This window comes from Podarcis tiliguerta (genome assembly GCF_965153285.1).
Source record: "Podarcis tiliguerta genome assembly, chromosome: Z".
Lineage (NCBI taxonomy): Eukaryota > Metazoa > Chordata > Lepidosauria > Squamata > Lacertidae > Podarcis > Podarcis tiliguerta.
The window spans coordinates 31,352,736-31,380,136 of NC_139553.1; the positions used below are offsets into that span (position 1 = coordinate 31,352,736).

The window sequence follows — 27,401 nt, forward strand, 5'->3', positions numbered from 1 at the left end:
AGAAGTGAATCTAGCCCCGTCATTAACCCAATCACAGGGGGAGGAGGTAGGAAGTATCCTACAAAAATAGAAAGCCGTCTTTAGTAATGTTCAAGGAATAGCAAAGGGAGTGGTCCATTGCATAGACACTGGGGATGCTAAACCCATTGCAGTGACCCCTTAGAGGATAACTGGGACATACATGGATAAAATCCGCAATGTGGTGCAGGAGATGCTGAAGGCAGGGATCTTAACCCCCTCAGAGAGTCTCTGGGCAGCACCACTAGCTTCAACACTGACCAACTTGACTCGTAAGAAAGAACCAGAGTGTGTGGAGTGGCAGAAGTCATTTGAAGCGCTAAAGAATGCCTTGACTACCGGACCAGTCCTCATTGCACCTAAGAGTTCACCATCTTTACCCACCCACCACACTCTAGGACAGCGCAACTCCATTGGTTTGATAGACAATACAAGGTGAGAGACACAGGGCAACCCGGATGGGTTGGCAGGGAATCACCCTATATTGTAGATAAGCAAGATGGCTAGCTTAAAAGCAATTACATTAAATGTGAGGGGGTTGGGAAACCCCATCAGAAGACAATGCATCACTTCAAATATAAACACCAAAACTGACTATGCCTACTTAATGGATAAGGAACAGGAATTCATGGACAGTCCTATAGACATTGCAAGTTTTTGCACAGTTTCTGTATACACATCAGGTATATGTATAAATCATCATCATCATCATCTTTATACTCCACCCATTTGGCTGGCTTTCCCAAGGGACTCTGGGGGACTTAGAGCATTTCTAATAACATAAAGCATTAAAAATCTCCTGATACACGGCTCAGGATATAGAGAGGGAGAAGAAAGAGAAGGCAGGAAGGGTAACCATGTCAGACCACTAACTCCTTAAAATACAAATGTCTTCCGGATTGATTGCCCATAAACTCCACCCTTGGTCTAACATTGTTACCTGTTCCATGCATAGCTAATCTGTTCCTCCTTCCCTCTCTGAATAAAATTTATTTTCCCCGTTTTTCCATACAAATGTTTAACTTTAATATAACAGTATAAAATACACACTAATATAAGCATCATCAAAATACCAAATAGAAGTATAATCACAGGGTGCCAAGCCAATTTTAAATGTTGGTCATTGTAGGGAGCTATCCTGAATATATGTCCCACCAATGGTACTATAAAAGATAGTTACTCCAGAGCTGGAAAAGTAGTATCCTGACAGTACTGGGATACTGGAGCAGGACCTAGCTCCCTGTCACACATCAAAAGTGGGGAAGAAATTCATAGCAGAGCAGCAAATACAGGTACTTGATTGGGCAGGGAATTTCCCAGATGTAAATCCCATTGAGAATTTATGGGCTATATGCAAAAGTTGCCTGCATGCTGTAGACTGTACGACTATGGAGAAACTCATTCATGCACTGGTTCAAGTGTGGTACAGGGATCCAAAAATCAACAGGAACTGTTCAAAAATAGTAGACTCCATGCCAAACCGTGTTCAAATGCTGCTTAAAAATAGCGGAGGTCATATCCATTATTAATGTACGTTTGTGTGAGTTTTGTACAATAAACTACTGTACTAAAGTCATTGTTTCAATTAATTTGTACACCACATTATTATGTGCTTAGTAAGACATGGACACACACTAGAACTGTTCACATTATTGAACCCGAAACAGGTCAAACCGCCCTTAATTCAGAGGGCAAACAATGTGAGTTCCTGCACTAAAACAGCAGTGTTTGCTGTGATAACCAGATAAATAAATCAAATTGACTTTCAGGTAATACTGTCTAGAATGGCCCCTGTGCCACTACTTTTACCTTTATGATATTCTACTGATTTTGACCTAGATTGAGTATTATTGTTTCAAATCAGTATAAAATGTTTGGGGGGGGGATTGAAAGGACACCCACATCCCGCCCACCTTAGAAGTCCACAGTTGGTTAAAAGATGAAGGTCTAGTTAAATAGGAATTACTCATTTTGCTAAGCTCACATATTAAGAGTTTCACCAAATTTAAGAAACTCAAGAAGAAGGATGGACATGTGTGTACTTCCTGACCCTCTGAAGATACCTAGCCTCCTGTGCCTAACCCCATCTGGAAGGCCTTAGGACTTCTCAGCAGAAGCTCCACTGGCCTGGAAGAATACCCACAATGCCACAACGCCACGTACCTTGTAGGGCCACTGCATTCTGGGTGGCAAGGAACTTCAACTCCATACCGGCCGATGGGAAGAGCAGCTCCATGATCGACCAGGCCATGGCTCGGTATTGCCCCTCCATCTTCCAGAAGTAGCACATCAGGTGTCTTGGGATGCATACCTGTAAATACAGTCCTGTGAAAACAAGGCCCTCCATGCCAGCTGAGACCTAGGACCAAACAGCTAAACCCCAGATGGCCCAAGATACCCCAAATAAAAACCTATATGGCTACATATAGGATATTTTCTGCAATCTACCCCCCCCCATTATTTAACAAAAATCTAATTCTAACCCCGTACTCCCCCACCCACCACACTCTAGCTCAGTGTTCCATTGGTTCGATGGACAATACAGACGGGTTGGCAGGGAATCACCCTATACTGTAGATAAGCAAGATAGCTAGCTTAAAAGCAATTACATGTAATTATGTCTGTATGGCATAAATTGGGAAAGCCCATCAAAAGAAAATGCATCGCTTCATATATAAACACCAGGACTGACCATGCCTACCTTAACGGATGAGGAACAGGAATTCATGGACAGTCCTATCCCCCAAGAGGAAATAGATATGGTCCTCAAAAACCTCAAGCCACACAAAGCTCCAGGCCCAGGTGGCTTTACAGCAGAATTCTATAGGAAATTCAAAGAACCCCTGATGCCTTACAAACTTGGCTAACTGCCTAAAAATTTTCCTACACAAATTAATAGCCCGAGACCAGACTGGATTTGTCCCTGGTCGCAATATAACAGACCCCATCAGGAAACTACTGAACATGATTGCACACAGTGCATGATTGCAACTAAATGCCCACTGATAATTATGTCCATAAACATCCTCAATGCTTTGGACTGCTTAGAGTGGAAATAACTATTAGCAGTACTAACATGAAATTTGGCCCCAATTTCCTGCAAATCCTCAAACAAATATACAGTGGTGCCTCGCAAGACGAAATTAATTCGTTCCGCGAGTTTTTTCGTTATGCGAGTTTTTTCGTCTTGCGAAGCACCACTGCATTTAAACACTGACAACGGCGGGGAGGGGCAGGGAGAAGCAGGACAGCTGCCGCAGCCGGTACCTCAGACTCACCCACGCGTTGTGGCCACCATGCGACGCGGCTGCTGGAGGGCGGCGGGACTCAGGAGCGCGACTCGGCGGAACCGCCACCAGGGAGAGAGAGGCGCTGGCGGCAACGACTCTCTGAGGGGAGCACGTGAGGGGGGTGGGCAGCGGCACGATGCACCAACCGTCAGTGGGAAGGTGGGAGGGAGCCGGAGGAGCGGGGAAGCGAGCGTGCGTGCGTGCAGTGACCGTCGCCATGACACGAGAGGCAGGGCCGTTTCGTCTAGTGAAGCAAGCCCTTAGGGAAATCCATCTTGCAAAGCACCTCAGAAAAGGAAAAACTCTTTTGTCTTGCGAGTTTTTCGTCTTCCGAGGCATTCGTCTTGCGGGGTACCACTGTACTTCCAAGCCTCAGCAATATGGAGGACTAACAATTGGGACTCTAATACCATAGCAATCCAAAAAGGCACAAAACAAGGATTCCCACTGTCTCTCTTCTTATTCATCCTGGCTCTGGAACCTTTAGAAATCTGAATCTGAGCAGCCACAGACATGAAAGAAGTGGAAATAAAAAGCAAAACCTACAAATTAGGACTCTTTGCAGATGACAGCACCAGACCCTACACTTACACCACAAAGAACTCATAACCCAACTACTCTCAGCAGCCAGAAGCGTCATAACCAGACACTTGAGAGACTTGTCAGGAGTAAACATGGACCAATGGTACCAAAAACTATGGGAAAATAGTCCTATGTTTTTCTAGCCCTACTAGAAAAATTAACCAATAAACTGAAACTGACACAGGAACAAATAGAAGAAGACACTTTCACCCCGGTATGGCTCCCCTTTACAACATATATAGCCCAACAAGACAATGCCAAAAATCCACCAAAAGAATACAAATCAATATGGCTAACCTGATCCAAATCACCCACCCACTCCACGAAAACAAAGACCACCACAGCCAACCACAAATGAACAGCCACACCCTAGACCAACCCCAACCTCTCTCACCACTAAAGGAAGACAAGTGAACAGCAAAGAACCTGCACAAGCATCACTGATACAAAACCCCACATATATTAAGTAAAATAGAATAACCCCACCCCACCCCACCACACCCCCATTCATCTTTCCCCTCCTCCACCTCTTCCCCCCTATTCTTCCTAATGTCTCAACAAATGGGGGGGAAATGTGTTACGTGGGGGGGGGAATACAAGACAGAGACATTGCACATACCTTTGTAAATCAAGAAAATCTTTACTAAAAATATATTTTAAAAAAACAAATGAAACTGACCTGTAGAAAATGTAACTTGAAAAAAGAAACATTGCACATACTTTTTTAAACCAAGAAATCGTTAATAAAACAGACATTAAAAAATATTTACAGTTTTGCCACATTTCAGAAACTCAGGAAGAAGGATGGGAATGTGTGTCCTTCCTGACCCTCTGAAGATACCCAGCCTCATGTGCCCAACGCCAGCTAGAAGGCCGGCCTGCCTTAGGACTTCTCAGCAGAAGCTCCACCTGCCTGGAAGAAGACCCACAATGCCACAATGCCACCTACCTGGGAGGGCCACTGCATTCTGGGTGGCAAGGAACTTCAACTCCATACCGGCCGATGGGAAGAGCAGCTCCATGATCGACCAGGCCATGGCTGGGTATTGCCCCTCCATCTTCCAGAAGTAGCACATCAGGTGTCTTGGGATGCATACCTGTAAATACAGTCCTGTGAAAACAAGGCCCTCCATGCCAGCTAAGACCTAGGATCAAACAGCTAAACTCCAGATGGCCCAAGATACCCCAGATAAAAACCTATATGGCTACATATAGGATATTTTCTGCAATCTACCCCCCCCCCCATTCTTTAACAAAAATCTAATTCTAACCCCGTACTCCACCACCCACCACACTCTAGCTCAGCGTTCCATTGGTTCGATGGACAATACAGACGGGTTGGCAGGGAATCACCCTATACTGTAGATAAGCAAGATAGCTAGCTTAAAAGCAATTACATGTAATTATGTCTGTATGGCATAAATTGGGAAAGCCCATCAAAAGAAAATGCATCACTTCATATATAAACACCAGGACTGACCATGCCTACCTTAACGGATGAGGAACAGGAATTCATGGACAGTCCTATCACCCAAGAGGAAATAAATATGGTCCTCAAAAACCTCAAGCCACACAAAGCTCCAGGCCCAGATGGCTTTATAGCAGAATTCTATAGGAAATTCAAAGAACCCCTGATGCCCTACAAACTTGGCTAACTGCCTAAAAATTTTCCTACACAAATTAATAGCCCAAGACCAGACTGGATTTGTCCCTGGTCGCAATATAACAGACCCCATCAGGAAACTACTGAACATGATTGCACACAGTGCATGATTGCAACTAAATGCCCACTGATAATTATGTCCATAAACATCCTCAATGCTTTGGACTGCTTAGAGTGGAAATACCTATTAGCAGTACTAACATGAAATTTGGCCCCAATTTCCTGCAAATCCTCAAACAAATATACAGTGGTGCCTCGCAAGACAAAATTAATTCGTTCCGCGAGTTTTTTCGTTGTACGAGTTTTTTCGTCTTGCGAAGCACCACTGCATTTAAACACTGACAACGGCGGGGAGGGGCAGGGAGAAGCAGGACAGCTGCCGCAGCCGGTACCTCAGACTCACCCACGCGTTGTGGTCACCATGCGACTCGGCTGCTGGAGGGCGGCGGGGCTCAGGAGCGCAACTCAGCGGAACCGCCACCAGGGAGAGAGAGGCGCTGGCGGCAACGGCTCTCTGAGGGGAGCACTTGAGGGGGGTGGGCAGCGGCACGAGGCACCAACCGTCAGTGGGAAGGTGGGAGGGAGCCGGAGGAGCTGGGAAGCGAGCGTGCGTGCGTGCAGTGACCGTCGCCATGACACGAGAGGCAGGGCCGTTTCGTCTAGTGAAGCAAGCCCTTAGGGAAATCCGTCTTGCGAAGCACCTCAGAAAATGAAAAACTCTTTCGTCTTCCGAGGCAAGTTTTTCGTCTTCCGAGGCATTCGTCTTGCAGGGTACCACTGTACTTCCAAGCCTCAGCAATATGGAGGACTAACAATTGGGACTCTAATATCATAGCAATCCAAAAAGGCACAAAACAAGGATTTCCACTGTCTCTCTTCTTATTCATCCTGGCTCTGGAACCTTTAGAAATCTGAATCTGAGCAGCCACAGACATGAAAGGAGTGGAAATAAAAAGCAAAACCTACAAATTAGGACTCTTTGCAGATGACAGCACCAGACCCCATAAACACTTACACCACAAAGAACTCATAACCCAACTACTCTCAGCAGCCAGAAGCGTCATAACCAGACACTTGAGAGACTTGTCAGGAGTAAACATGGACCAATGGTACCAAAAACTATGGGAAAATAGTCCTATGTTTTTCTAGCCCTACTAGAAAAATTAACCAATAAACTGAAACTGACACAGGAACAAATAGAAGAAGACACTTTCACCCCGGTATGGCTCCCCTTTACAACATATATAGCCCAACAAGACAATGCCAAAAATCCACCAAAAGAACACAAATCAATATGGCTAACCTGATCCAAATCACCCATCCACCCCACGAAAACAAAGACCACCACAGCCAACCACAAATGAACAGCCACACCCTAGGCCAACCCCAACCTCTCTCACCACTAAAGGAAGACAAGTGAACAGCAAAGAACCTGCACAAGCATCACTGATACAAAACCCCACATATATTAAGTAAAATAGAATCACCCCCACCCCACCCCCACTCATCTTTCCCCTCCTCCACCTCTTTCCCCCTATTCTTCCTAATGTCTCAACAAATGGGGGGGAAATGTGTTACGTGGGGGGGGGGGAATACAAGACAGAGACATTGCACATACCTTTGTAAATCAAGAAAATCTTTACTAAAAATATATTTTAAAAAAACAAATGAAACTAACCTGTAGAAAATGTAACTTGAAAAAAGAAACATTGCACATACTTTTTTAAACCAAGAAATCATTAATAAAAAAGACATTAAAAAATATTGACAGTTTCGCCACATTTCAGAAACTCAGGAAGAAGGATGGGCATGTGTGTCCTTCCTGACCCTCTGAAGATACCCAGCCTCAGGTGCCTAAGCCCAGCTGGAAGGCCGGCCTGCCTTAGGACTTCACAGCAGAAGCTCCACCTGCCTGGAAGAAGACCCACAATGCCACAATGCCACCTACCTGGGAGGGCCACTGCATTCGGGGTGGCGAAGAATGTCAACTCCATACCGGCCGATGGGAAGAGCAGCTTCATGATGGAACAGGCCATGGCTTGGGAGTTCCCCTCCATCTTCCAGAAGCACTGCATCAGGCGTCTTGGGAGACATCCCTGCAAATACAGTCCTGTGAGAAGAACGCCAGGAAACGTTTGGCTAGCACAGAGCCTGTTCTCTAAAGGGAGAGGCAGAACCTAGGGTGCTCAGAGGCTTGGGGCGCTTTGGCAAAGTAAAAGAGGAATATTGGACAGCTCTAAGGTGGAATCTAAATGGTAAAGGTACCCCTGCCCGTATGGGCCAGTCGTGTCCGACTCTGGGGTTGCGCCCCCATCTCGCTTAAGAGCCCGGGGGCCAGCGCTGTCCGAAGACACTTCCGGGTCATGGGGCCAGCATGACAAGCTGCATCTGGCGAGCCAGCGCAGCACACGGAAACGCCATTTACCTTCCCGCTAGTAAGCAGTCCCTATTTATCTACTTGCATCTGGGGGTGCTTTCGAACTGCTAGGTTGGCACTTGCTGGTACCGAGCAACGGGAGCGCACCCCGCCGCGGGGATTCGAACTGCCGACCTGACAATCGGCAAGTCCTAGGTGCTGAGGTTTTACCCACAGCACCACCCGCGTCCCGTAGGTGGAATCTAGATACACATAAAAACCCCACTAGTAAAACACATATTTAAAAAATACCAGAGGCCTTTTTATTAGGTTTGGTAGGAGAAGAATTACTGAAGGATAAGAAAGTACTGTTTATGTATGCGATGACAACGGCAAGAATACTACTTACCCAGGGATGGAAAGAAGAAAGAGCCCCATCGAAAGGAGAATGGATAATGAAGATGATGGACTATGCGGAGATGGCAAGGCGGACCGGGAAAATCAGGCACCAAGAGTTTAAGAAATTTACTAAACAATGACATATCTCTAAAGAATATATTAAAGAACACTGTAAACATTTTTAAATGTTGGCAGGATTGACATAGCACTTGTAATTTAAAATAACAAAGGATAAAAATGAAGTACCATAATTTGGATAAATGCAATTAGATGCAGCTTAAAAAGGAAGATAAAATTTGGAAGCCAAGGGAGGGGTGGAGGGAAGTCTGGGGGAATCCCATAAAGGTACTGATATGGACTATGGTGTAATGTAAGCGTGTGTGTGTGTGTGTAAAAAATTGTGTTTTTTCTTTTTGAAACATTGAAAATAAAAAGTTAAAAAAGAAAATACTTTTTTAAAGTGTTTTGAAAAATATATTGAATTTGCCATGAGCTCACCCTCGCCATCTCGTGTCTAGCTGGAACCTGTGCCAAGGTGGGCAACCAAGATGATCAAGGGTCTAGAAACCAAGACTTATGAGGAACGGTTGAAACAGCAAGCAGGACATTTTCGTAAGATCAGCCGTATCAATGGAACAACTTCCCTAGGAGGAAAATATGCAGCTTTCAGAACTTTGAAGTTTAAAGAAAAAACAAGTTAGAGGCAATGGAACCAGAGGTTCTAAAATCCTGCAAGACTTGCAGAAAGTGGGTAGGAAAAATGTTTTTCTCCCTCTCTCATAACACCAGAACTCGTGCAGGAACCAATGCAGGAAGATTCAGAGCAGATAAGAGAGTCTACTGGATCTGGCCACTGGCCCCTCTACTCCATCATCCTGTTCACAGTGGCCACCCGGGTGCTCCTTAGGGGAAACCCACAAACAGGACAGGAGCACAAGAGCATCTCTCCCCTCCTGCGGTTTGCAGCAGCTGGGATTCAGAAGCACTCCTGTCCTGCCAATGCAAGCAGTGCAGCCCTTAAGATATCTAAAGACTTGCGCCCCCTAGTGACAAAAGTTCCTGCTCCTCTGCAGCTGCTCTGGGTTAGCAGTTGAGCTCCAGAAAATAAACATTTCGACGAAAACCAAGAACACAACATAAAGAGGAGCTGCGCTGTACCAAATCTGACCACAGATGCATCCAGAGTTTGGTACTGACTGTGAGGAGCCCACCATAGCATCAGACAAGGGGACATTCCCAACCCCACCCAAAGTGGCCAAGGATTATCCTGTGGAACTTCTGCCTGAACTTCAACTACCCCACAGAAGCTAAAGGCACCAAGGAGGAGGGCATGGGACGTGGGGCGCTCAAGCCAAAAAATGGGGGGGGGGGACCAAGACGCAGCGGCTTTGCGTCCTTTTTTTGCGCTGGAGTGCGCGCGGCCAACACAACCCACCGCGCCAGGCGCTGCCCTCGCCACCAACGTGCCCAGGGCGCGAAGGGTTCCGCGCGTCAACTCAGCCTGGCCACCAGAGCCAAGCGGGGCTGCGCTTCGCCCCTGCCTGCCCTTGCCAGGAGACGCTTGGTCGGCCGGCAAATCCCGCTCCCCCACGCTGGCCTGGGACGCGCGGCTAGTCCAAGACGGGTCCTGGCGGCACTCAGGGCGGGACGGGGTTCCCTGCGTGGGGGCGCCTGGCTCCCGCCCCCTAAAAGTTGCGCGATTGGGACTACCCTACCCCGGCCCAACCGCACACGCCACTGCCCATGTCCATACACACCTGCTCTTTGCATTTTCAGACCCGACTCTTTCCCCAGCCCTGCCTGGAAATACTGCGGCTAGAGTAACCCTGGCCTCACCCCCCCCCCCCGCAAAGCTCTATATCCGCGCAGCAGCCCTTCCTCCTGAAACCAAGAACCCAAGATCGAGGGCCAACCGGACACATTCCCAAAGCCACAACGAAGTTGCTTGGCTGAGCGAGGCGGCTACCCAACCCCACCACCCTAAAGGCACCCCCCCCACCTGCCCCTATCGCCAGCCAGAACCCTACCTACCCCAGAACTCTCCGCCGTCCCGCAGCACTTGGAAAAGGGCACGGATGCACTCCGCCCGGATGCTGAACGGAGCCGTGGCCAGGAGCGCACCCTTCGCCAAGGAGGAGGAGGAGGAGGAGGTGCAGCAGCGAGCGCGCTCCAAGCACCCATTGCCACCCTCCCTCCCGCAGCGCCAGGCAGATGGAAGTAGAGAAGACGCCGAGGACGCCCCAGCTGATAGAAACAGAGATCCGCAGCCCCGCCCCCGGCCAGTTTAAACTCCAGCGAGTTAAAGGGACTCGGCTTCCCCATTTCACCCCACGGGGACCCCACACCCTCCAATAAAGTAAACCCCCTATATCTTGCGAATACACGTGTATTCAAGCTTATAGCCTGGTTCCCCAAGGAAATCCAAAAGACCCCATGGCCGCCAACTTTTCAGCCTCCTCCAGACCCTGCCTTGAGAGTTGGCTCCCTAACAGGCTCCATTGTTTCCCTTTCTGTCCCCGGACTTGTCACCTGCAGATTTCTTTCTAGCCCTGCGTTTCCCTTAAAGGCACAGGCACACCTGGCAGGCTGAAAGACAGCAGGTTAGCGAAGGCTGACTTAAGCATGCAGGTGGGAGCAACAGGCACAGCAGAAAGATACAGGAGCTTTGGCAAAAATCTGTAATCTAATTTCCAAAGAACATCCAGCATTTAGGGTGGCGATTCTAGGAAAGACCAGCTGTCCATCTGGGTCTTAAAACCAGCAGTCACACAAACAAGAATTAAGCCCGCAAAACTTTTCTGTTTCTTATTCACCTCTCTGCCCCCAATCTCAGCTAAATAGGAGCTGACACTACACAGGTGGGAGAAGGTGGCACTCTGCACATTCTCGTAGTCATTGGGACTTTGGGACTCTGGCTGAAATTGGCTTTCAGCACACAATCACAGTGGTCCCTCAGGTTACATACGCTTCAGGTTACATACGCTTCAGGTTACAGACTCCGCTAACCCAGAAATAGTACCTCGGGTTAAGAACTTTGCTTCAGGATGGGAATAGAAATCGAGCTCCGGCGGCAGCAGGAGGCCCCATTAGCTAAAGTGGTGCTTCAGGTTAAGAACAGTTTCAGGTTAAGAACGGACCTCTGGAATGAATTAAGTACTTAACCGGAGGTACCACTGTACTTGGATGTAAGTCCCATTGGACTCAACAATAGTAACTGTGGTTTTAGAAAAACTACAGTGTTTAGAGGAGTGGCTGGTTTAGCAGACTTGGCTGCCACTGAGTGCTACTATGTTCCTGGTTTGTTTTCATTGTTGCATTGGTGACCAGCTGAAAGTGAAGAAGCCTCCAAGCCTTGACAGAAACATGCTAGGAGAACCAATGAACTTTGGACACACCCACGTTGGAACAAGAGAGGGCAAATTCAGGAACAAATGAATTCCAAAGGAGGCTACAACGACAATAATCCTTCAACTGCAAAGGTGTCAGATGTCTGAATGAGAGAATGAAATGCCAGTTTGGGGATGTGATGCTTTGAAAGCAGCTGGCTGTAAGGAGGAAAACGGCCCGATTTTATTTCATACATTGTTATATTGAGACTACTGATCTGCTAGTAAGGCTGTGAAATGTCAAATTTAATGCCACCTCTTGTTTTTGTGGAAGCCTGTTCATGTTGGAGATTGAATCTTGACATAACCATTTAGCTATAGCATCATGACCACAATTTGTTGTCTAAAAGCAGCATTTAAGATGGTAGCTTCATTTTAATGAACAACTCCACTAAAGATGCCTCAGATTTGTAGTTCTGCTAAGGGATGGGAGAGACTAGGTTACACTGCTTTGAATTTAGAAAATTGCAGAGTGATTCACAAACTTTAGCTCCCATAAAATAAAAACCTTCCAGTAAGAATCTTCAATTAAAAAACAAAAACAAAAACAATAGTAATTATGACGCTCCAACACCTTCTGAACCCAGGAAGGGCACTTAAATTCTAAGAATTAACCAAACTGCAATGTTTAAAGTGTCCACTGTTTCTTTGCAAAAGTGGAGGATAGGGAGAGAATCAGAACAGGTAAGGGCCACACTACTTTTCACTCTTTTAATTAATCTGAAGAAGCACAAACATGAGGAATATCCACTATATAAAATCATGCTTGCCTTCTGAACTTTTGAGAGCTGATCTAAGACATTTTGCTGAGGGAAAAGGAGCGGCCAGTTTCTTCTAGCACACAAGGCAGAAAGCAACAAAGTCCATGGGTAGGCAAACTAAGGCCCGGGGGCCGGATCCAGCCCAATCGCCTTCTAATTCCGGCCTGCGGACAGTCCGGAAATCTCTGCATTTTTACATGAGCAGAATGTGTCGTTTTATTAAAAATGCCTCTCTAGGTTATTTGTGGGGCATAGGAATTCCTTCCCCCAAAAAAAATTTAGTCCAGCCCCCCACAAGGTCTGAGGGACAGTGCTCTCCTGCTCCTTGTCCATAAAACATACAATAATAATAAATTAAAATCACGAACAACCTGTTGCCCCTCTCAGGGCATCTAAAATCAGCTCCCTGAGGCAGCCATCCTATTCTGATGACCAGAAACCCGCAGGTAATACTCCTCGGCACCTCTATGCAAATAAAACACTCCTCCCCTTCCAGTTCTGCTGCGCAGGTGTTTAAAGCACCACTTTCCCCTGAAAAGTAGCAACCTTGCTATTCCTTTTCCTGCAGCATCCCATGTTCCCATTTCTAGGAAGGCCACTTCAACTTCATCTAGTGCTCGGTTGCTTTCTTCACTGTCTTCCCACTGCTCCTGGGCAAGCTCTATGGGCTCGCTGACATCCCTGAGGTCCATAGACTATTCTGCCAACTACAAGGCAGACTATTTCCGCAAGCTGAACAAGGAGAGGGAATTCCACTACTCTGTCATCCAGTTCATGCTGAATCACATGGTTTCCATGCTGCCTAGGAGGGGGCAAGTGGCAGAAAACTACCGTATTTTTCGCTCTATAGGACACACTTTTTCCCCTCCAAAAATTAAGGGGGAATGTTTGTGCGTCATATGGAGCAAATGTAGGCTTCAGCGAAAGCAATGCAAAGCCTCCAAAGCGCAGAGGGAGCACTCCCTCCGTGCTCCGGAGGCTAGGCATTGCTTTCACTGAAGCCTGGAGGGACTCCTGGCTTCAGCGAAAGGAACATGAAGCCTTTAAAGTACAGCGGGAACTCGCGCTGCACTCCAAAGGCTTCAGGCCTTCATCCAGCTGCCCTCCGGAGGCTTTGCAGACTGTCCCAGAAGCCTCCTCAGGGCACGGGGATGAAGGCTTCCCGTGCCCTGCGGAGGCTTCGCACGAAGCTAGAACAGCTAGAGGAAGTGCTGCACAGCGCTCCCTTTACCTATTCTGGCTTTTGAATAGCCCCACGAAGCCTCCGCAGGGCACGGGTATCCCAGCGGCTACCCCAGAAGTCAGCAAAAGGCTATCCCAGAAGCCAGATCCCTCTTGCTGTTCTGGCTTCGGGGATTCAATTTTTTTTTTTATCTTGTTTCATCTCCCCAAACTAAGTGCGTCCTATCGTCTGGTGCGTCCTATAGAGCGATGAATACGGTACATAGGCTGCCGCCCAGTGAAGTGCAACTTAAAGCCTAGACAGCAGATCAGCACAAGCCTCATAACCCTCAGAGACTTTACACTGTATTCAACAAATGTCTGCTTCTCAGAAATGGAATTGTGAGAGCTGGCACACATAATTGCCATACTGGGGGTGCTGCTGGCTTGGTGGTGGTTTTTTTAACTTGGCCGTGCCAAGGAGAAGAATGGTTTGGAATGGCAAGCCAATATGCACATTATACCTTGCGGCACAAAGGTAGCCATCTCATGGAAACACCTTCACGTTGCTCTTTGTGGCTTACATTTTGTGTGCGTCACTTGTAAGTGCTCCAGCCTTCACACTTGGCCAATTTGTACTGCCCTTACAAATGTTGCTTTCTAGTGCTCTTTTGGTCTAAGAAATCATGGGGTGACTTGGTTTCATCAAGGGACTATAATATTAGATGTTTAGAAAGTGGGGGGGGGGAGTGTTTGCAACTATGATTGTAGTATTCATCTTTTTAAAATATAAACTTTGCAAGTTTTTGCACAGTTTCTGTAGGCACATCAGCTATATGTAATAAATAAATCATCATCATCATCTTTATACCCCACCCATTTCGCTGGCTTTCCCAAGGGACTCTGGGGGGCTTACAGCATATCTAAAAACATCCAGCATTAAAGATCTCCTGATTCACGGCTCAGGAGATCGAGAGGGAGAAGGAAGAGAAGGCAGGAAGGGTAACCATGTCAGATCACTAACTCCTCGAAATACAAATGTCTTCCAGATAGATTGCCCATAAACTCGACCTCTTGGTCCAACACCTCTTCCAACACCTCTTCCATGCTTAGCTAATCTGTTCCTCCTTCTCTCTCTGAATAATACAATGTTACCTCGGGTTAAGAACTTAATTCGTTCTGGAGGTCCGTTCTTAAGCTGAAAATGTTCTTAACCTGAGGTACCACTTTAGCTAATGGGGCCTCCTGCGGCGGCTGTGCCGCCACCGCACCATTTCTGTTCTCATTCTGAAGCAAAGTTCTTAACCCAAGGAACTATTTCTGGGTTAGCGGAGTCTGTAACCTGAGGTACTACTGTACTATATGATTTCCATTCAAATGTTTATCTTTAACATATAATATATATATATGTATGTTTAACTTATATAACATACACACTAATATAAGCATCATCAAAATACCAAATAGAAGTATAATCACAGGGTGCCAAGCCAGTTTTAAATGTTGGTCATGGTAGGGCTCCATCCTGAAAATATGTCCCACCAATGGTACTATGAAAGAGTTACTCCAGAGATGGAAAAGAAGTATCCTGACAGTACTGGGATACTGGAGCAGGACCTAGCCCCCTGTCACACATCAAAAGTGGGGAAGAAATTCATAGCAGAGCAGCAAATACAGGTACTTGATTGGCCAGGGAATTCCCCGGATGTAAATCCTATTGAGAATTTGTGGGCTATATGGAAAAGTCGCCTCTGTGCTGTAGACTGTACGACTATGGAGAAACTCATTCAGGCACTGATTCAAGTGTGGTACAGGGATCCAAAAATCAACAGTAACTGTTCGAAACTAGTAGACTCCATGCCAAACCATGTTCAAATGCTGCTTAAAAATAGTGGAGGTCATATCCGTTACTAATGTACATGTCTGTGAGTTTTGTACAATAAGCTACTGTACTAAAGTCATTGTTTCAATTAATTTGTACACCACATTGTTATATGTTTAGTAAGACATGGACACACACTAGAACTGTTCACATTATTGAACCTGAAACAGGTCAAACCGCCCTTAATTCAGAGGGCACACAATGTGAGTTCCTGCACTAAAACAGCAGTGTTTGCTGTGATAACCAGATAAATAAATCAAATTGACTTTCAGGTAATACTGACTAGTATAGCCCCTAGGACATTGCTTCTAGCTTTAGGATATTCTACTGATTTTGACCTAGATTGAATATTATTTTTCAAATCAGTACATATTAAATGTTTGGGGGGAACTGAAAGGAAACCCACATCCCGCCCACCTTAGAAGTCCACATTTGGTTAAAAGACAAAGGCCAGGTTAAAAAGGAATTACTCATTTTGCTAAGCTCACATATTAACAGCTTCACCAAATTTCAGAAACTCAGGAAGAAGGATGGGTGTGTGTGTGTACTTCCTGTCCCTCTGAAGATACCCAGCCTCCTGTGCCTAACCCCATCTGGAAGGCCTTAGGACTTCTCAGCAGAAGCTCCACCCTCCAGGAAGAAGACCCACAATGCCACCTACCTTGGAGGGCCACTGCATTCTGGGTGGCAAGGACAGTGGCGTAGCGTGGGGGGTGCAGGGGGGGCGGCCGCACCGGGCGCAACATCTGGGGGGTAGGGTTAGGGGGCGCAAATCCACGGGGTAGGGGGTGCAAATTACTTGCCTTGCCCCGGGTGCTGACAACGCACGCTACGCCACTGGGCAAGGAACTTCAACTCCATACTGGCCGATGGGAAGAGCAGCTCTATGATGGAACAGTAATAAGTAGAGTTATTGATGAAGAAAAAGAAATTATTGATCCAAAACAAATCAAAGAAAGATTTATAAAGTATTACAAAAATTTATATAAAGTAGAATTGAAAGAGGAAAAGAAAATCCAGAAATACCTATTAGAAAATAGATTACCAGATAAAGAAGAAGAAGAATATGCAATTTTAAATTCAAATATTGAACATGAATAGATAAAAAAAGTGATTAAAAAAATGAAGGATGGGAAATCTCCGGGACCAGACAGAATTTCAGTAACATATTATAAAAAATTAGAGGAAATAATAACACCCAAATTTAAATTAATTATGAATGAAATTTTAGACAAAGGAGAAATACCCAATTTGTGGCAAGAAGCATTGATAACCCTTATCCCAAAGCAAGGTACGGATTTGAGACGTATAAAAAACTACAGGCCAATATCTTTATTGAATATAGACTATAAAATATTTACTGAAGTTTTTGCAAATAGAATGAAAACTCTGCTAAAAAGGATAATTAAAAAAGATCAGGCAGGATTTTTGCCAGCCAGACAAATAAAGGAATATGTCAAAATGAATCCAAGAAATTTCAAAGCGTTTGTTAGACGCTGAAAAGGCATTTGACTGTGTCTCTTGGAAATTTATGATTAAAACCTGCAAAAGTTTAAATTTAGGTAAAAGAATTATGAATGGAATTCAAGCAATTTACAAAAAACAAAGAGCCAAATTAATTCTAAACAACAAAATTACAGAATAATTTGACATTGAGAGAGGGACACGACAGGGATGTCCTCTATCCCCACTCCTATTTATAACAATATTAGAAACTATTAATAGCCCTGAGAAAGGACGAAGAAATAAAGGGCATATCTTGGTACATAGTGTTACAAAGTAAGAGCATTTGCAGACGATGTGATTATTACAATTGAAACACCAAAGAAAGTATAAAAAAGCATTAGAAAGATTGAAAGAATTTGGCGAAGTAGCAGGATTCAAATTGAACAAAGATAAATAAAAATTGATTACAAAAAATATAGGCAAGAAAGGGGAAAAGGAATTAGAGGAAACAACAGCACTAAAAATAGAAAATAAAGTGAACTACTTAGGGATATGGATTACAAATAAAAATATGAATTTATTTAAGGATAAGTATATGAAAAAAATGGGAAGAAATAAAAGGGAGTATGGATAAACGGGGGAAACTAAAATTATCATTAGGAGGAAGAATATCTATGATTAAAATGATGATGCTCCCCAAAATTCTATTTTTATTTCAAACGATTCCAATTGTAATAGGAACTAAATATTTTATAAGCTGGCAAAGAGATCTTGCAAATTTTATATGACAGGGGGGAAAGGCAAGGATAAAATTAGAAGTAATGACAGGCCCAAAGGAAAGTGGAGGATTCGCAGTGCCAGATTTAAGAAAGTATTTTGAGGCAGTGTGTTGGTGTTGGGTAAAAAAATAATGAAGATAATGAAGTCCTAACACTAGAGGGTAGGGACAAAATATCATCCGTTAAGGTAGGCATGGTCAGTTTTGGTGTTTATATATGAAGTGATGCATTGTCTTCTGACGGGGTTTCCCAACCCCCTCACATTTAATGTGATTGCTTTTAAGCTAGCCATCTTGCTTATCTACAATATAGGGTGATTCCCTGCCAACCCGTCCTGGTGCCCTGTGTCTCTCACCTTGTATTGTTGTGCTGAACTAGAATGTGGTGGTGGGTGGAGTAAGGCAGTAGAATTAGATTAAGGTTAAAGAGTGGGGGGGGTAGATTGCAGAAATTGCAGGTTTTTATTGGGCTATCTTGTGTTTAGTTTCTTGGTCCTTGGTCTCAGCTGGCATGGAGGGTCATGTTTTCACAGGTGTTCTCAGGTGTCCTCCCTTCCGCCTGCCATTGCTTTCAATTTCTTTTTTTTAAATTTTTAATTTTATTAAGTACAAATTAGGAAACATACATATTTACAACAAAAGAAAATACAAAAGAAAAAGAAAATACATATAACCAAGGAAAAAAAATTAGAGAATACTTTGTCTCTTTTCATATTTACAGTTATATATACCTCTATAAAATGCTATTCACAATAAAGGAGTGAAATGAAAGATAAGATATCAGAAAAAAAACCAAAGAAAAAATAAAGAAGTAAAAGAAAAAGATCATAGGTGAAAATGTTTTAAAGTAGATAAGTATTCACTTTACATAGCCGTTTCCCATCTATATTTATATTTAATTGTATAATTTCATCTTGTCCTTATCTACCTTAAGTAAAGTGTTTTTTTTTAAAAGACTTCCACCGTTTGCCTCATGCCTTTTTAATAATCCGTTTGTCAGATCCTCTGTTCTTCATATTTTCCCTTTGGCTTTCCTTAATGTCTCACTTTGTATTTTTTATATTATGCACAAGATTATTCTAAGCACAACCAGATTTTTTTAGTCGAGCCCTGTTTTTGTAAATAATCATTTAAGAACTCCCATTGGTTCATAACCATAGCTTTGGGTTTTCTCCTTATTATATCCATCATCAGTTTTGCTAGTTCCAGGTACTTGCAAAGTTTCCCCAACCATTCTCTTTTTGTTGGGATGCTGCCTTCTTTCCAATAGCTAGCAATCAAAATTCCTGCTGCTGCTGTCGCGTATAGAAATGTTAGTTTTATCTTTTGGGATATCTTTATCTAGAATTCCTAATAGATATGCCTCTGCCTTTTTGTTTGTTTGATGTCCTTATCAATTTTTTTATTTTGTCGTGGATCATGTCCCAAAAGGTTTTAATCTTTGGGCAAGTCCACCACATGTGGTATAACGTACCTTTTGTTCTGTTACATTTCCAACATTTGTTGTTGTTCCTTTTATTTAATTTTGACAATCTGTCAGGGTTTAGGTACCATCTGTGGTGAATTTTTCTGAAATTCTCCCTTAATAAATCACACGCAGTAAAATTTATGTTTTTCTCCCAAAAAGTTTTCAATCTTTCCACATATGGTATGTCTCATATCCCAAATCATGCTCCCATTTTAACATGTTTTCCCCTTTCGTCTCTTGTTCTAAGGTGGTTTTCATTATTAATCTATACATTTTTGCAAGTATTTTTGATCACTTTGCAATTTTTCCTTTTCTAATTTTGAAGTTTTATTTCCAAATCCCCCCTTTCTTATGTCTTTTTCATATGTTGCTTTTAATTGATAATATTGCAACCAATTTATTCCAAATGTTTGTAATTGTTCGTAAGTTTTTAATTTAATATTTCTGTCTACATCTTCTAATATTTCCCTATATGTTGGCCGAGTCTCTTTTGCATTACTCTTTAATGTTGTGGTTGCCTCCACTGGTGAAACCCATCGGGGAGTTTTCTCAATAATTTTTCCTTTTGTTCTTTCGCAGACATCCAATAGAGCCTTTCTTACTATGTGATTTGTAAATTTTTTATGTTGTTCTTTTTTGCCATAAAATAAACAGCCATGCCAGCCGTATATTTTGTCCCACCCTCTAGTGTTAGGACTTCATTATCTTTTAATAATATCCATTTTTTTACCCAACATAGGAACAGGAATTGATGGACAGTCCTATCACCCCAGAGGAAATAGATATGGTCCTCAAAAACCTCAACCTACACAAAGCTCCAAGCCCAAATGGCTTTACAGCAGAATTCTATAGGAAATTCAAAGAACCCCTGATGCCCTACATGACCCACCTATTCAATGATATCATAAAAGGGGGGCCCATCCCCAAAACCTGGACCTACCCCAAAATAGTCTCCTTCCCAAAACCACTGAAAGACAGCTCAAAGTAGAATCACACCGCCCAATCTCATTAATAAACCAAGACGACTAGATATTCACATCAAACTACCAATTACGTCCCTAAACATCCTGAGTGCTTTTGATTGCTTAGAGTGGAAATACCCATTAGCAGTACTAACATGAAATTTGGCCCCAATATCCTGCAAATCCCCCAACAAATATACTCCCAAGCCTCAGCAATATGGAAGACTAACAATAGGGATCTAATACTATAGCAATCCAAAAAGGCACAAAACAAGGTTTCCCACTATCTCTCTTCTAATTCATCCTGGCTCTGGACCCTTTAGCAATCTGAATCCGAGCAACCGCAGACATCAAGGGAGTGGAAATAAAAGGCAAAACCTACAAATTTGGACTCTTTGCAGATGACAGCATCAGACTCCATAAACACAGCAGCCTCCTTAATAAGAGAACTCAACACATTTGCAATGGTGTTGGGCCTACAGGTAAATGTGCTTCCCACACCCAAAAAGAACTTGCTAACGTCACCAAGATAAAATTTGCCACAAAAAGTTCAGATATCATGGGGGGAAAGAACCAAAAACCTCAATAAAGTACAGTGGTGCCTCGCAAGACGAAATTAATCCGTTCCGCGAGTCTCTTCGTCTTGCGGTTTTTTCGTCTTACGAAGCATGGCTATTAGCGGCTTAGTGACTTAGCAGCTATTAACGGCTTAGCGGCTTTAAGAAGAAGGAAACAAACTCGCAAGAACTCACAAGACGTTTCATCTTGCGAAGCAAGCCCATAGGGAAATTCGTCTTGCGGAACGACAAAAAACGGAAAACTCTTTTGTCTAGCGAGTTTTTCGTCTTGCGAGGCATTCGTCTTGCGGGGCACCACTGTATACCTCCACAACTACAACCCCTTATTGGCGGCAGATTAACCAAGACCGAAAGAGATGGAACAACATCAACTTCACTCTCTCAGACAAAATAGCCATGATCAAAATGATCACCCTCCCAAAACTAACCTACCTATTCCAAACAAAAAACCAAGAATAAGCCCCAAATGCCTGCACCTCCCCTCCTCAGAGGGAGGATGGGGAATCCCTAACACAGAAGCATATTACATTATGCTACATAATCCCATATATAGTAGAAGATGAAACAAAACAGCGGGTACACCTGAAGAGGGACACAATTGAAAATACCGGCACCACAGCATACCCAATTCCAAACAAACTAAGGAAAATTCCCACAATACTTGACAGGTACACACAGACCATGCTTAAAGCATGGAAAGCAGAAATAGGCAAACTGTCCCCAACCCCACTAATTCCCCTGCCACACCACCCATTATTCCATCACACAGCACAAAACCTCCAGATAAAAACCTGTCAAACAAAAGGTTTATATCGCCTAATTAACCTCTATAAAAATAGCAAACCCTTGCCAACACAAGAGATACAAGACAAACTAGAAGACGCCCAAATGCCCTGGTTAACACACCACCAACTACATGCCCTCTTAAACAATCCAGTAGTAAACTCAGCAGCAACCAGGCCCCTGACAACCTTCAGAAACCTCCCCCAGAAACCTCCTATGAGATTAATCCCACTCAGTGGACTAGAACGTGGTCTAAACCCTGCTTTCAATCCATATCAAAGAAAAGGAAAGCACTCACTCTGAAACTCACCTACAGGTGGTACCTAACACCAAGGAAATTAGCGCAAATAAGCCCCGGTAATTCACCAAAATGCTGGAGAGGGTGCACCTCCCCAGGCACATTCCACATGTGGTGGGAATGCCCCCAAATCCAACTCTTCTGTACGAAAACCATATGAGAAACATGTAAAATAACTAAGCAAGTATTAGAAATCACCCCAGAACTGACCCTACTAAACATCTTCCAAGACAATAATACCCACTTACACCACAAAGAACTCATAACCCACCTACTCTCAGAAGCCAGAAGCATCATAACCAGACACTGGAGAGACCTGTCAGGAATAAGTATGGACCAATGGTACCAAATACTATGGGAAACAGCCTTACTAGAAAAATTAACGAATAAACTGAAACTGACACAGGGACATATTGAAGAAGGCGCCTTCACCCAGGTATGGGTCCCCTTTCTCACATACATAGCCCAACAAGACAATGACAAAACTGACCTGTATATTTCAGGAAAATGTAACTTGAAAAAAAGAAACATTGCACATACTTTTGTAAACCAAGAAATCTTTAATAAAAAAGACATTAAAAAATATTTGGTAGGAGAAGAATTACCGAAGGATAAGATGTATGCGATGACAACGGCAAGAATACTACTTGCCCAGGGATGGAAAGAAGAAAGAGCCCCATCGAAAGGAGAATGGATAATGAAGATGATGGACTATGTGGAGATGGCAAGGCGGACCGGGAAAATCAGGCACCAAGAGTTTAACCAATTTACTAAAGAATGACATACTTCTAAAGAATATATTAAAGAACACTGTAATCATTTTAAATGATTACATTTAAAAATGTTGGCAGGATTGACATAGCACTTGTAATTTAAAATAACAAAGGATAAAAATGAAGTACCATAATTTGGATAAATGCAATTAGATGCAGCTTAAAAAGGAAGATAAATTTTGGAAGCCATGGGAGGGGTGGAGGTAAGTCCGGGGGTTCAGGGAACCCCATAAAGGTACTGATATGGACTGTGATGTGATGTAAGCATGTTTGTCTGTCTGTCTGTCTGTCTGTGTGTGTGTAAAAAATGTGTTTTTTTCTTTTTGAAACTTTGAAAATAAAAAATTGAAAAAAGAAAATAATTTTAAAGTGTTTTGAAAAATATATTGAATTTGACATAAGCTCACCCTCGCCATCTAGTGTCACATTTGTATAGTGCACTTAAAACATTGTATATGCATCTGTATAGCCAAGTCTTTAGTCTGTGGCTGTATTTTTGACACCGTTTCCTCTCTTTCCACCAATCAAGGGTGGACCACATGCTTAACATGAGTCAACAGTGTGATGCAGCAGCAGCAACAACAAAGCTAACACTGTTCCAGGCTGCATCAACAGAAGTATAGTGTCCAAATCAAGGGAAGGCATACAAGGGAAGACATACATCAAATTAAATATAACTAGGCAATCTCCTGGAACTTTTTTTGATTTTACTTGTTTAGACCTTATTTTTATTCTAAAGGCGTTTTCGATCGTATAGGCAACCTCCTCTTCTTTCAGTTCTAACCATTTCGCTAGCTCTATTGTCATGTTTTCTTTTATATTCTCATTTGTTTCTTCTCCTACTCCTCTAAATTTTAAATTTAGCTGCTTCTGTTTTGTTTCAATCATCGCTAAATTATCTAAGACTTGGTCTTGATTTCTATTCAGTTCTCCTATTTCATCTTTTATCCTGTCTGTCTCCTTCCTTTGTTCTTTCATATCTTTTTGTATTTTTTTGTTTGTTTCTTCCATGGTCTTTGACCGAACTGTCAAGTCTTTAATTTTATTTGACAGTTCTCCTACTGCTCCCTCTATTTTCTTATCTATCAACTCATGCATCTCTCCTAGCTTTTTCTCCATATGTAATTCACTCTGTTTGAATTCTTCCTTTATTTTTAGCCATAGGATATCTAGGTCTTTAATTTCTTCTTGTTGGGATGCTTTCCTATCTGATGGTGTTCCTCCTATCTTTTTCCCGTTTTTCCCAGACATTTTCTCCTTCTCGACTTTTTTAATTGAGTTTCTTGTAATATTTGTTCTCTCCCCTACAGAGCGCACAATCTTAACCAGTTTTCATTAATTATCAGACAATATATTCAACAGCATTTTCATAAACAATCTAATCCCCCCCCAAAAAAATTTTACCCATAGAGATCAAAAAAGGAACATATAAGGTAGTTCTGTGAATATGACAAATCAAGTTGTTCTCAGTCCCTTTAGGTTCTTACAAAAACACAAAGATGCTATTCCTTCAATATTAGCTTGTAGAATTTCCAACTCCAAATCTAAAGTCCCAAATATCAATTAGTTTCCAAAAAAAAAAAATCAATTAGTTTCCCAAATCAAAATCCCAATTCATAAACTTACAATCTGTAAACTCCAAATTTAGGTAAAGTCCAAGGTAAATTCACAATTAATACAGGTTAATTCGAATTGATTCAGTAGTAATCTTATTAAGAAATTATTATGTATGCAATGAAAAGGGCCTTATATGAAGACCGTTAATAAAATATTAATCTTACAAGGAAGACTTTATGTAAAGTAACCATTAGGAAAATCATAAATTTAGCATATATCTGACTTTTGTTTTAGATAATGGCTTCCTGTTCTTTCTTTTACTTGATCTTCAGGCACTTGGTTAGCTTAATCCAATTCAAATGTTTTATCAAGAGAGGGAATCAATATTTGGAAATCGGTCTAAATAAACTTATTCTGTATCCAGAAAGGGACAAATAGCGCCAACACAGTCCGTAGAGAGAAAAAAATGGATGGGCAAAAATAAAAAATAAGCGTAGTCTTAATGTACGGTCTGGTAGGTTCCAAACAATTAGGCTTCCAAAAAAAGGAAGAGGTAGAGAAAAGAGGGTTGTTTATTTTAAGTTCTAAGTTCTATGCTCTTCAGCCACTTACTGGCTTAATCCAATATTGAGTTATGTTGAAAAGAGACGCAGAGATCCAAAATCAGTCTATCAAATGGAGGGGAGTATATACCCCAGTAATCTTAAATATACCCCTCTATGATTTAATCTGTATATAATTCCATTTCAAAAAGCTCCAACCTTTGAGAGTCTGGGGTATTCAGAGTTTAATCCCATTAGTCAAAGAGAAAAGATAAGTATCCAAACAAAGATATGTATATAGCTCTATAAGTTCAGTTCATGTAGGGTTCCAAGTGACTCAGAAAAAGAAAATGAAGAAGAAGTCAAAAATCTAAGTTCTTTGGGGGGGAGGTTAAAATCCAGAGTTGAAGTTTGAAAAAAAGAGGCAAAAATTTACACTCCTGTTTATCAATTACCAAGCTGTAATATTTAAAGCAAAAAAAACAAAAGGATTTAAAGCAAAAAAAACAAAAAAACAATATGTGAAGATTATTATTTAATATCTATTTTAAAGCCTTTGTGTTTTATTTCGTCTTCTCTCTTCTCCCCTCCTTCCCCCTTATGTTTCGGTATTAAGGATTAAGGCTTCGAAGTATTTCACTCTCTGTAACTACTCTGTTCAGTTCTTTCTCTTATCTTTTAAAGCTCTCCCCAGAAAGAATACAAAGTCTCTAAAGGTCTTCTTCGTTACTTTTATATTATTTAGTTTCCTTTGCCTCACTTACAAGTTGCTGAGGACTTTCACTTTTCTGTTTCTACAGCGGGTGACTAATCACTTCCTTTCTTCACTCTTACGGCTATATATCCTGCGCCATTTTCACTCCGAAAAACGGGTCGGGCTCCTCAATTAAATCCTTTTACATCCAGAGTTCACTTAGTGTATAGTCCAAATTTTTAGCCAAGAATTATTCCAAAAACACTAAGGGTTCTGTTCTTAAAGTTACGGAGGTTTGTCGCTTTTCCAGTGGGAGCTAGAGGCATCGCAACACGGGGTCCACAGAGCTTACCATTCGCGTTTCTCAGTCCCGTTGCTCTCGAGTCCTTTTTTTAAAAAAAAAAAAACCCGAAAAAACGTCGGAACTACTCCAATGCTGCTGGACAGCTTGTCCCTCAAGGGTGCCCCCCTTGAGATTTTGGGGGTCGCAGTGCCCTTGCGTTGCCCCCAAGCCCCTGTGAGGCTCGGAAAAGCCCTTCAGCAGCTTCTCCGCGCTCCCTGCTGCTTGCGATCCAAACTGGAAGTCGCCTTAGGCTAACCGCCTAGAAATTTTCCTACACAAATTAATAGCCCCAGACCAGACTGGATTTGTCCCTGGTCGCAATATAACAGACCCCATCAGGAAACTACTGAACATGATTGCACACAGTGCATGATTGCAACTAAATGTCCACTGACAATTATGTCCATAAACATCCTCAATGCTTTGGACTGCTTAGAGTGGGAATACCTATTAGCAGTACTAACATGAAATTTGGCCCCAATTTCCTGCAAATCCTCAATCAAATATACTCCCAAGCCTCAGCAATATGGAGGACTAACAATTGGTACTCCAATACCATAGCATTCCAAAAAGGCACAAAACAAGGATTCCCACAGTCTCTCTTCTTATTCATCCTGGCTCTGGAACCTTTAGCAATCTGAATCTGAGCAACCACACACATGAAGGGAGTGGAAATAAAAAGTGAAACCTACAAATTAGGACTCTTTGCAGATGACAGCACCAGACCCCATAAACACTTACACCACAAAGAACTCATAACCCAACTACTCTCAGCAGCCAGAAACGTCATAACCAGACACTGGAGAGACCTGTCAGGAGTAAACATGGACCAATGGTACCAAAAACTATGGGAAAATAGTCCTATGTTTTTCTAGCCCTGCTAGAAAAATTAACCAATAAACTGAAACTGATATGGGAACAAGTAGAAGAAGACACTTTCACCCCGGTATGGCTCCCCTTTATCACATACATAGCCCAACAAGACAATGACAAAAATCCACCAAAAGAATACAAATCAATATGGCTAACCTGATCCAAAACACCCACCCACCCCACGAAAACAAAGACCGCCACAGCCAACCACAAATGAACAGCCACACTCTAGGCCAACCTCAACCTCTCTCACCACTAAAGGAAGACAAGCAAACAGCAAAGAACCTGCACAAGCAACGCTGACACAAAACCCCACATATGTTAAGTAAAATAGAATCACCCCACCTCACCCCCACTCATCTTTCCCCTCCTCCACCTCTTTCCCCCTATTCTTCCTAATGTATCAACAAATAGGGGGGGGGGAATGTGTTACGTTGGGGGGGGAATACAAGACAGAGACATTGGACATACCTTTGTAAATCAAGAAAATCTTTACAAAAATACATTTTTTTAAAAAATGAAACTGACCTGTAGAAAATGTAACTTGAAAAAAGAAACATTGCACATACTTTTTTAAACCAAGAAATCGTTAATAAAACAGACATTAAAAAATATTAATAGTTTCGCCACATTTCAGAAACTCAGGAAGAAGGATGGGCGTGTGTGTACTTCCTGACCCTCTGAAGATACCCAGCCTCATGTGCCCAACCCCAGCTGGAAGGCCGGCCTGTCTTAGGACTTCTCAGCCTGGAAGAAGACCCAAAATGCCACCTACCTGGGAGGACCACTGCATTCTGGGTGGCGAAGA

General features: G+C 42.8%; 1 long non-coding RNA gene across 1 annotated transcript; it reads right to left on the minus strand.

Moving 5' to 3' along the window:
• Positions 1–1,969: 1,969 nt before the first annotated feature.
• LOC310669860 lies at positions 1,970–16,191 on the minus strand. Its single transcript, XR_014507430.1, has 3 exons — positions 16,160–16,191; positions 4,840–4,987; positions 1,970–2,329 (listed from the first exon to the last, which is right to left on the minus strand). It is a non-coding gene; the product is annotated as an uncharacterized lncRNA (long non-coding RNA).
• Positions 16,192–27,401: the final 11,210 nt, after the last annotated feature.